At 39.1% G+C, this 12,406-nt stretch overlaps 1 long non-coding RNA gene across 2 annotated transcripts in view; it reads left to right on the top strand.

Moving 5' to 3' along the window:
- Nucleotides 1-12,406, top strand: part of LOC120099678 (uncharacterized) — a 66,108-nt gene that overhangs the window by 35,611 nt on the left and 18,091 nt on the right. The window lies entirely within an intron of this gene.

Raw genomic sequence — 12,406 nt, 5'->3', positions numbered from 1 at the left:
TTTCTGCAGGCACTCAGCGCTATGAATTTTCCTCTTAGCACAGCATTCATTGTGTCCCATAAGTTTGGGTATGTTGTACCTTCATTTTCATTAAATTCTAAAAAGTCTTTAATTTCTTTCTTAATTTCTTCCTTGACCAAGTTATTATTGATTAGAGCATTGTTCAATTTCCACATATATGTGGGCATTCTTCCCTTATTGTTATGGAAGACCACTTTTAGGCCGTGGTGGTCTGATAGCACGCATGGAAGTATTTCTATCTTTCTATACCTGTTGAGGCCCGGTTTTTTTTTTTTTTGAACAATTATATGGTCAATTATGGAGAAAGTAGCATGAGGAACTGAGAAGAAGGTATATACTTTTGTTTTAGGATAGAATTTTCTATAAATATATATTAAGTCTATTTGGCTCATGACTTCTCTTAGTCTGTCTACGTCTTTGTTTATTTTCTCTTTCCATGATCTGTCCATTGACTAGAGTGGGGTGTTCAAATCTCCTATTATTATTGTGTGAGGTGCATTGTGTGTTTTGAGCTTTAGTAGGTTTCTTTTATGTATGTAGGTGCCCTTGTATTTGGGGCATAGATATGTAGGATTGAGAATTCATCTTGGTGGATTTTTCCTTTGATGAATATGAAGTGTCCTTCCTAATCTTTTTTGTTGAATTTTAGTTGAAAATTGATTTTATTTGATATTAGAATGGCTACTCCAGCTTGCCTCTTCCAACCATTTGCTTGGAAAGTTGTTTTCCAGCCTTTCATTCTGAGGTAGTGTCTGTCTTTTTCTCTGAGGTTTCCTGTAGGTAGCAGAATGCCGGGTCCTCGTTGCGTATCCAGTTTGTTCATCTATGTCTTTTTTTTGGGGGGGAGTTGAGGCCATTGGTGTTGAGAAATAATAAGGAATGGTGATTATTGCTTCCTGTTATATTCATATTTGGATATATGTTATGTTTGTGTGCTTTTCTTCTCTTTGTTTTGTTGCCAAGACAATTAGTTTCTTGCTTCTTCTAGGGTATACCTTGCCTCTTTATGCTGGGCTTTACCATTTATTATCTTTTGTAGTGCTGGACTTTTAGAAAGATATTGTGTAAATTTGTTTTTTTTTCATGGAATATTTTGGTTTCTCCATCTATGTTAATTGAGGGTTTTGCAGTATACTGTAACCTGGGCTGGCATTTGTGTTCTCTTAGGGTCTGTATGACATCTGTCCAGGACCGACCTTCTGGCTTTCATAGTTTCTGGCATAAATTCTGGTGTGATTCTGATAGGTCTACCTTTATATGTTACTTGACCTTTTTCCCTTACTGCTTTTAATATTCTTTCTTTATTTTGTGCATTTGGTTTTTTGACTATTATGTGACAGGAGGTGTTTCTTTTCTGGTCCAATCTATTTGGAGTTCTGTAGGCTTCTTGTATGACTCTTGGTATCTCTTTTTTAGGTGATGGAAGTTTTCTTCTATGATTTTGTTGAAGATATTTACTGGTCTTTGAGCTGGGAGTCTTCACTCTCTTCTATACCTATTATCCTTAGGTTTGATCTTCTCATTGAGTCCTGGATTTCCTGTATGTTTTGGACCAGTAGCTTTATCCACTTTACATTATCTTTGACACTTGAGTCAATGATTTCTATGGAATCTTCTGCTCCTGAGATTCTCTCTTCCATCTCTTGTATTCTGTTGGTGAAGCTCATATCTACAGCTCCTTGTCTCTTCTTTTGGTTTTCTATATCCAGGGTTGTTTCAATGTGTTCTTTCTTGATTGCTTCTATTTCCATTTTTAATTCCTTCAACTGTTTGATTGTTTTTTCCTGGAATTCTTTCAGGGATTTTTGTGATTCCTCTCTGTAGGCTTCTACTTGTTTATTAATGTTTTCTTGTGTTTCTCTAAGGGAGTTCTTCACGTCTTTCTTGAAGTCCTACAGCATCATGATCAAATATGATTTTGAAACTAGATCTTGCTTTTCTGCTGGGTTTGGATATTCCCTGTTTGCTTTGGTGGGAGAATTGGGCTCCGATGATGCCATGTAGTCTTGGTTTCTGTTGCTTGGGTTCTTGCGCTTGACTCTCACCATCAGATTATCTCTCGTGTTACTTTGTTCTGCTATTTCTGACAGTAGCTAGACTGTTCTATAAGATTGTGTGTCAGGAGTGCTGTAGACCTGTTTTCCTGTTTTCTTTCAGCCAGTTATGGGGACAGAGTATTCTGCTTTTGGGCGTGTAGTTTTTCCTATCTACAGGTCTTTAGCTGTTCCTCTCTGCCTGTGTCTTGAGTTCACCAGGCAGGTCACTTGCAGCAGAAAAGTTGGTCTTACCTGTGTTACCAAGGCTCAAGTTTGATCGAGGGCTGCTGCCTATGAGCTCTCCATGGCGGCAGCAACCAGGAAGATCTGTACCGTCCTTTCCAGGAGCTTCCATGTACCACAGTTCCAGATCATGTTTGGTGTTTTCCTCATGTGTCAGAGATGTCTGCAGAGTGCAGTCTCTTCTGGTTTCCCAGGCGTGTCTGCCTCTCTGAAGGTTATCTCTCCCTCCCATGGGATTTGGGTGAAGAGAACTGTTTATCTGGTCGGTCCCTTCAGGTTCTAGTGGTGTCTCAGAAGCAGTGGTCCTGCTTCTCCTGGGCCCTCCTCTACGGGAATCCAGATGCCGTATACAGTTTCCTCTTGGGCCTGGGATGTGAACAGGTGTGGGCAGTGTCGGTGGTCTCTTCCGCTCTGCAGCCTCAGGAGTGCCCACCTGAGCAGGCGGTAAGGTCTCTTTCCCAAGGGGTTTGGGAGCAGAGAGCTGCTGTGCGAGGGGTTGGCTGGTTTGGTACTTTAGACCCCCCCGCTAAATCTACTCCAAATTATTATTGCAATTCTTTAAATGAATAGATTTTAAGTGATTCAGGTGATTGTTAACTTTTTATGGCTTCGACTGTATTATGGATCAATACAATATTTATTTGACTGTGATAATCACTTTGAATATTGACGTAAATCAAATTATGTCAACCAGGAACTGTTCTTCTGTTTTTGTACTTTTTGTTTTACATATGTAAATGTATTACCTCCTTGTATACCTGTGCACCATATGCATGCCTTGTTTCCAGGATGTTGAAGAGTGTGTGAGATCCATGGTGATGAAATTATAGCCACTTGTGAGCTGTCACATGGGAGCTGGGGTGTGGCCCCAGGTTCTATAGAAGAACAGCTAGTGCTATTACACTCCGAATCATTTCTTCGTCTTCAGCAAATGCCATTTTTGTAAATATAGTGCTTAAGCTGACCTGTCTTCTGCATAGACCACTGTTTTCTCAAAAGTGATAATTTACAATTAAACACACAAATCCCCTTACATTCAAATATATATATATATATATATATATATATATATACATATATATATATATATATATATATACTCATACTCATGCATACACACACACACACACAAACACACACAATTGCTTCTTTCATTCAAGTAGACTTAGTTTTATTCATAGTTATTTGTTTGTTTATTCATTTTACATGCTGCACACTGCCCCCCTCCAGTTCACACTTCTCAAAATCTTTCTCCCAGCCCTTTCTCCTCAGAGGATGTTAGAACCCCACAATGTTATCCCCTCATTTTGCATATCCAGTCCCTGTGATACTAATCACATCCTCTGCTACTGAGTCCAGACAAAGATGCCAAGATGGATAGAGGTGGGGAGGTAGAGGTCATATGCAGAAAGAGGCAGAGAGCTGGGGTAAGAGGGATGCCCAAGATTCATTGGGTGTTTCCTTAGCTCAGACTCACAGCCTCAGTGATATGAACCTGAAGAACCCTCCTCCTGTAGCAACAGAGCAACCAAAATGGACTGATAGAGACACTAACTTTTGACCCAAAATTTATTCTGACCACAGGAAATGCAGGATCCATGCATAGAGCAGAGAGTGAGGAATGTTCAACCAATGGTTAGTACAGATTGAGACATTCCCCATGTATCAGCAACGATCCCTGACACTATTAGTGACACTCTGTTATGCTTACAGACAGGAGTCCAGCCTGACTTCCCTCTAAGAGACTCCACTAAGACGTTCACTCTGACAGATGCAGAAACCCACTAATCAAACCACGGGTGGAGCTTGGGGACTCTGATGGAAGAACAGAATGAAAATGATTATGGCCTCTAAGGATATAGGCACTCCACAGGCTTTGTCTTCATGCGGGTATTGAAAAATTAGAACTGGGCTTTCCAAAACATGATATCTGTAGATAGGATATGTGTTTCTTTAAGATTCATTTATTTATTTACTCACTTTATATCGAAAATTGGTTCTCCATCTTCATGGGATGCCAACATTCATTGCTGGGGGCACCTGTAAAAAGACAAAGCTACACATTTGCTACCTATGTCCTGGGGGCACAGGTTCAGTCCACATTCACTCTCTGATGGGTGGTTCAGTCTTTGGCAAACCCCAAGAGTTGCTGTGAATTGACTCTATTGCTCTTCCTGGGGAGTCCCTCAGATCATCTGGGCCTCGATTCTTCACAGGTTTTTTTTTTTTTTCAAAAGACTTCCAAGCTCCATTTAATGTTTTGTGGTGAATCTTTACACTTGTTTCTCTCAGCTGTTGGGTGGAGTCACTCAGAGACCAGTTATGCTAGATTCTGTTTGCAAGAATGATAGAGTATCTTTAATGTGTCAGGGATTAGTGCTTGCCCACAGGGTATGGCTCAATCTGCACCAACCATTGGTTGGACGTTCCTTCCATGTCTGCTCTATATATCTTTGTCTCTGAAGATCTTGTAGGCTGTGTACATTTTGCATTGAAGGTTTTGTGGGTAATGTTTTGTCCTTGTCACATCACTGGGAGACATGCATGGCTACAGAAGTGGTCAATTAAGGATCCGTATCCCCACTGCTAGAGTCACACCAATAGACACCCTGGAGCCTTGCCTTTCCAAGGTCTCTGGCACTTCCTATAGATGCTCACCCCAAACTTGTGATTTCCATTCTCTTTTCCCTGATTTCCCTATACCTAATTCCTCCAAAGCCCACTCCCTTAGCTACCTCCCCTCTGATTCAGTTTCTTCCCTCCCTCCATCCATCTCAATATCTAGTCTACTAAATTTATCTTAAAGTCAATATTTAGGAAAAAACACTGAGTAAGTAGAGGAAGTATTTCATAAGTAATTGTGGTTGAATTTTTGGCAAGATATGAACATATTAAATTTTATATATGTCAAAATTACTACATATATTGTTAGAAGAGACACTGTCTTCATTACATTTAACATGAAGGAAAAACATTTATGTATTCTTTTAAGTTATACAAGGGAATCTATTAAATGAGTTACACACATCATACAACTTTATTACTTTTAAAACTCTCTTTATTGCAAATACTTACACAATGAAAAGTACAAAGGTTTAAACTCATGTGAGTGTACTTTGTTGTAAAGTTAAAGTTTATATATACAATGGGATGACAACAGTCATCTCAGATTCACAGCAGATAAATACATCATGGTGTCATCTATTACCTTACCTGTCTTCTTTCCTTTATTCCTGATGAAGACTCATCTCATTTCAAGCCCCTGCTCTGAGAATTGGATCAGAAAATGCCTGAGAGTCTACAACCCAGAATAGATCGATAGAAAAGAAAAAAGACAACATCTCCAAATAGTACACACAGTCAAAACTTTTTTGTAGATCTTAACACTTGAAAAATATTGCAAAGAGAAAACCCATTTCCTAGGATATTACAATATACAGGAAATGGTAGCTGTAGGAAGCATTCTCAGGGGATTTTAAACTTCTGCACCTAAGAACAAAACTGCCTCCACGAAGGTGAAGATTTATTTCTTTGGCAAGAAAGTCAGTTTGTCTCTTGACAGTTGTGCCGTCTGTCCATCACTAGAGAAACGGCGATGATTATGAATGTGAACAGATAAACACATACCAGTTTTCACTTCTTCAAATAATTTCAAGAAGATCCTGAAAGAGAATATATAATGTTTCAGAGATGAAATATGGGAATTAAAATTAGCCAGCATAAATATGTTGTTAAAATTTTCTGCCTTCTATTAATAATTTTGATATTCCTGCTATGAATAAAAAGACGGTTATGTAATGTCTACCAAACCCCGAAGCCTGAAACATTGTTGTAAAACTGTCTTAATTCTCTGCATGTATTTGCTCTTGGGAGCATGCAAATAAATCTTTCATTTCCAAGAACAAAAACATGGCCGTCCAATGGGATCCACATGAAACAAAGTCTTTCTTCCTACCCTCAATAAACTTTAGCAAACTTGTAACAAGGCAGATAACAATATAATGGAATAATCCTGTAATAATAATAATAATAATAATAATAATAATAATAATAATAATAATAATAATGGAATAATCCCCTTGAGTGATCACGGAATAAGGATAGTAAATGTTGAGATGTGTTTTTCAAGTGATATTCTATCCAGGAAAACAAGTTTCAGTAGGACAGACTCCACACACATGAAAATTACTCAACCTGTCATGGTTTCACAGAGAGAGTTGAGAGCCAGCCTGGTCTTTTAGGACTAGGGAAAGATTCACCAACCTTCTAAAAAGAAAAGCAATCCAGACACTCTGTGCGAGGATGGTTAACTTATGCATGACTAACACACACAAACACACACACACACACACACACACACACACACACACACACAGACACATATGCACACAAACACAAATACAGTTACACAGAGACACACACAAAGAGACATAGACAGTTAGACAAACACACATACACACAGAGATATACAGAGACAGACACAGACAAACAGATACATACACACATGGAAATACAAAAACACACAGACACCCACTTGTATACACACACAGAGAGACACATAAACCCGTACAGAAACACACACAGGCACAAATATACACAAACACACAGACGATAATCAATATACAGATACACACACACACACACACACACACACACATACATTCATCTCTTGTCTCCTTCCTAGAGTGTCCAGGTGCACAATAGGTGTGAAAGAATGAAGTGGACCCAGGAAACAGTCAGCAGAATATTGATATGCCTGCAAGTGAATTTTGGTTTCTTTCATGGATTTCTTTGTCACAGCTCTGTTAGAAGGTATTCAGGGACACGCTATGGTTGTGTGCATATATTTTACTCAGGGTGAACAAGGGCGAAACAAACATTGGAGAGCAGGAAGTGCTTCTAGTTGAGACTTCATCATCTCACTCTTTTCACTACTAATACTCTGACTAGCATTCCCTGACAGTTACCCTTTTAGATTTCTGAGTCAGTAGGTGTGATCAGCTGGCATATTTCATTTCTTTCCTTTCCTTCAATTTTTAATTTTTTCAGGAAATTTTATTGCTTTTTTAATTGGATATTTCCATATTTACATTTCAAATGTTATTTCATTTCCCAAGTTCCTGTCCATAAGAGCAAACAGTCTCCTTCCCTTTTTCTATAAACCCCCCTTACTGCCCCTTTACATTCTTTTTAACTGGGAGTCAAACAGAGGGAGGACAAAGGGCTTCTCCTTCCATTAATGCCCAACAAGGCCATTCTCTGCCACATATGCAATTGGATCTATAGGTCTGTCCATGTACAGTCTTTGAATATTGGTTTGATACCAGAAAGTTCTGGTTCATTGGCATTGTAGTTCTTATGGTGTTGAAATCCCCTTCAGCTCTTGTAATCCTTTCTCAAAATCTACCAACAGGAGGTCTGTTGTCAGTGGGCTGGTTTGCCACTAGCATTCACTTTTGTATTTGACATGCTCTAGCTGTGTCTCTCAAGGAAGATCTATATGTGGTTCATGTCAGTTTCATCAATCTTATTTAGATTTGGTTTCTCTCTCTCTCTCTCTCTCTCTCTCTCTCTCTCTATATATATATATATATATATATATATATATATATATATATATATATATATGTGTGTGTGTGTGTGTGTGTGTGTGTGTGTATGTGTGTGTGTGTGTGTGTGTGTGTTACATGAACTGCATGCTCTGAAGGGCATTACTTCAGTCTTTGCTGTAAACTCATAGATATTTTTCCACCTTCTAAAAATGACGTAAGCAAGCATATATTGGGTTTCCATTTCTTGACCTTCTACTTTTTTTGACCTTCTAGTGGTCTATGGATGGTATCATGTGTAATTAGAGCTTTTGGGCCAATACACATGTTTGGTGATAGCATACCATGTGTGTGTTTTTTTTTTTTTGTTTTTGTTTTTTTGTGATTTGGTTGCCTCACACAGGATGATATTTGCTAGTTCCATTCATTTGTCTAAGACTTTCTTGAAATTATTGTTTTTATAGGTGATTAGATGTCCATTGTGTAGATGTACCACATCTTCTCTATCCATTCCTCTGACGAATGCCATCTGGGTTCTTTCCAGTCTATGAGTATTTTAAATAACGCTGCTATGAACATTGCTGTGTATGTGACTTTTTTTATGTCATCTTTTCGGTATATGCCCAGGAGAGGTATGGCTTGGACCTCAGTTACTACAATGTCCAATTTTCTGAGGGACGTGCAGACTGATTTCCAGAGTGGTTGAATCAGTTTGTAATCCAACCAACAAAGGAGGAGTGTTCCTCTTTCTTAACATCCTTATCATCATCTTCTGTCTCCTGAGTTTTTTATTTCAGTCATTCTGACTTGTGTGAGGTGGAATCTCAGGGTTGTTTTCATTTACATTTCCTTGAGGACTAAGTATGATGAACATTTCTTTAGGTTCTTCTCAGATACTTGATTTCCTTCAATTGAGAAATCTTTTTTTTAAGTTATGGACCAAAATTTTAATAAGGTTATTTGTCTCTCTGGAGTCTAACTTCTTGAGTTCTTTGTATATATTGAATAATAGCCCTCTATCAGATGTAGGATTGGAACAGAACTTTTCCCAATCTGTGGGTTGCTGTTTTGTCCTAATGACAGTGTCCTTTGGCAGACAATTTTCTACTACAGTGAAGAATTGTAAGTTAGTGAACTAGAACAGGGACTGGCTCCTTCCTGACTTCTATTTGAGTCATGAACAGTGAAGTAGGGTACTAAACAACCATGTTTTACCCCTACAAGGCATGTATATAAACAGTCATAGGTCTAGAGAGATCTATCAGAGATTCTTGTCATCTGTCCAGGAAATGTATGGAGATGGTGTTTGTAGTTTTAATCCTGGCTTCTGTAAATTCAGGCTGTGGTGTTGTGCTTCCAAGATAAACCCTGTGCAGGTGTGAATATGCCTGAGCAGGCTGTGTCCTTGGATTTCTGAAGCATTGCTAAAGGAGTGAGAGGAAATCAGCAACCCCTGCTCAACAGAGCTCTGGGTATGCTGACACTCTTGCTTTATCTCTATATGAAGCTACTTCAAAACATCACCTCTCAGGTATGTTCTTGAATATCCTTCAGTGTGCTAGCATTGGACTGAAATGAAATATTATGCAGGAGATGTGTGGGAAACACCTAAACTCTTCCATTAGAGATCAGAGAGATGAGCTGTATTCACATTCAATTGACTGTGTATCTTTCTGGTCTTTGGCTTTGGTAATGCATATCTATTGTCTCACACTTAATTGCTCATGTGGCCAATTTGTGGGGAATGCACCACCCACAACTGTTTCCCATCCTCCTTCATACAGTAATAGATTTTAGTGCAAACCTTCACATCTTATATTCTAGGTTATCTGACCTAACTTTTCTTCTATAAGGAATTCCCTATTATCCCTACACCGTGTGTGTGTGTATGTGTGTGTGTGTGTGTGTGTGTGTGTGTGTGTCTGCGTGTGTGTGTGTGTGTGTTTATATGCTTAAATGGTTCGGTTGTATACACGTTTACAGAATTATTAAAAAAAAAGAAACCAGAAAACTGAAAAAAGTCTATGTAAGAAAACTATAAACTGTGGATGGGGTAGAAACCAAATGTTCTCCTACAACGTGGCCTTTTAGAAAGAGTAGCATAATCTGTAATAAAAGAATACACTTGAAAACAAAACTTGGCAGAAATCTCCTGGCATGTCTACATTATCACAGTGAACTGTGACATTGTTCTCTTGGCATCCGTGGCCAGACATGAGGGCTCTGAAACCAATTTGCATCCTGTGGATCTGTGAATAAGCTTGAGGAGGCTCTCAACATGGTCACATGAAGCATGTGAAAGAAATGAGAAGGCAGTAGCAGGCCACTGTGACACTGCCTTCCCAATGGAAACCTGGAAGTTTTGACAATCACAGAGTAGGAATCTCAAGCCTGAACTTTGACACCAAGCTATGCAAAGTGTAACTTTCCAGTTATCTTCCTGAGTACCATCCACAAGCAAACGGTAGGCTCAGATGAAGCACCATTGAAGATAGATTCTGTCCCTTTTGATCTGCATCTCAGGGTATGTGGAAGACCATTCAGCCTCCTGTGACATGGGAGATCAGAGTAATGGGAGGCAGACAGAGGGGACAGTTCTGTGTCTATTTTTCTGGGCCACCATAATGGCATTATCTAAGCTAAGGACTTGCTCATGGAAGTCCAGTGTCTCACATTGGTATAGGCCAATCTGTATGCAGTCTCAATAGCACAACTGGCTCCAGGCATCTTTCGTAGTTACTGGGATTTACGGGCAGACATTTATAACATTTATTCTAGATTCACAAATTCTTTTATGGCTTCAAGTTCACAAGGCATATTCTTTGATGCTCTCTCTGTATCTGTGTCTTTCTCTGCTTCTCTGTTTTATCTCTATCTGTGTCTATCTGACTCTCTGTCCTATTTTTCCTCTTTCCTGCAACAGTCTTTACTAATGAAAGCACATTTCATGGCAGTTTATGCACTCGCTTCTCTCATAAACCCCAGTGTGAGTTGATCTCACTGTTCTCTGGAGAACCAGAGTGAGAAATAAATCCAAATCTACTAGACTAGAATTTTAAGAACTGAGAAGATGTAGAATATTCAACAACTACCAACAAGCTTAGGTTCCTTGGAGCATGTATGGAAGGAAAAATGTCAGAGATAGAAGAAATGCATGCCAGGCTGCCCATGGGGTGTCTTCTCTTTGCAGGGACTGCCAGCATCAGGAGAAAGGTAGCTTGGGGCTTTAATAAATATGTATAATTTTTGGAATACCTAGTCTCTTCCCTTACTTGATCCTTCCCTGTCCGTATGTTCCTACTGGATGTGGTACATAAATGTAGTAGTGACTCACGTTCAAGTATATAAATGACACATGTGGCACCCAAGTGAAGAATTTGACTTTTTTCCCTGGTTGCAGCTCCTTATCAGTGATCTACAACATAATTTCCCCTATGAGTGCTGTTTTGTTTTCTATGTGAGTGTGTGTATGGGGGGGGTGTCGGTGTGGGTGTGTATGTATATATGTGTCTGTCTGTCTGTCTGACTTTATCTCTCTGTCTGGTTCCTCCACATGATACCTCTCCGTAGTTCAGCTTGACTTCTTCATTTTTCATTCCAAGGGTTACCCATCATGCTTTCTCCTAGAGTTTGCTTTAGTTGTCTCAAAGTACACCTATGTTAACCAAAACATCTGTAGCCAGATCTCTGAAAAGCTGACCATATCACTAACAGACTCATGACTAAATTCAGTTATTTTTGATTCTCTGAGGGAAGATGTGATCAGGATTCATGTAAGTTTTCTTGATATTTTACTCCCCTACTCCCACTGTAGTACTCTGTGGATATTCTGCAAGTCTTTGCTTACTTGTGTTTAATCTATGTATCTGGTCTTCTGGGAAGGCATCATTCCAAACCTCCACCTTTACTTAGCAGAAGTAGTAAATGAGGAATTTGGAAAAACTGATCATTATCTAAAGAAGATGCCCCCTGTGAGGGAATAACTGTGTGGATAATTACTTCACTGACATCATCCTGAGCTAATTTTTCAGCTTCCTTTCTTCCTTGTCATTTCGAGTGTGGTACCTAAGGTGGGGAGGACCATTTCTGACCTGTGTTTGAAAATTGAGTCTTCGCTATTCATGCATGAAGGTGGGAAAAATTTCAATAAATCAGTGATATCTCTGGATTAGAAGGGAGAGTGATTGAAAGTCTTCCCTTGTTTCTCAGGCAAAGCTCCTGGAAAGTGCAACTTGACTTGTTGATTTGGAGAAGATCTAGTTAATGGGTAGTTATGTGCTCTTGAAGGGGAACGTCTTCTGGATACTCTAATGTATGCTGGAATTTCCATGGTATTCTCTGTGATGTCATTAGTGTTATGGAAACAGAAAATGGCCTTGTGACATTTAGTTAGTACTTATTGGTTTACCAACAGACATGTTTTTCAGGATTATCAAACTATTTACAGAGAAAACAGAGAGCATAGAGAGACAAGACAGGGAGGAAGAAGAAATTAAGATTCTTTCTTGTTATAAAAGTGCAAAGCAGAAATTATCTGGTGGAAAGCAGAGAGTGTGA

This window comes from Rattus norvegicus, chromosome Y (assembly GCF_036323735.1).
Source record: "Rattus norvegicus strain BN/NHsdMcwi chromosome Y, GRCr8, whole genome shotgun sequence".
NCBI classification, from domain to species: Eukaryota; Metazoa; Chordata; class Mammalia; order Rodentia; family Muridae; genus Rattus; species Rattus norvegicus.
This window is presented reverse-complemented; position numbering and strand designations above follow the sequence as displayed.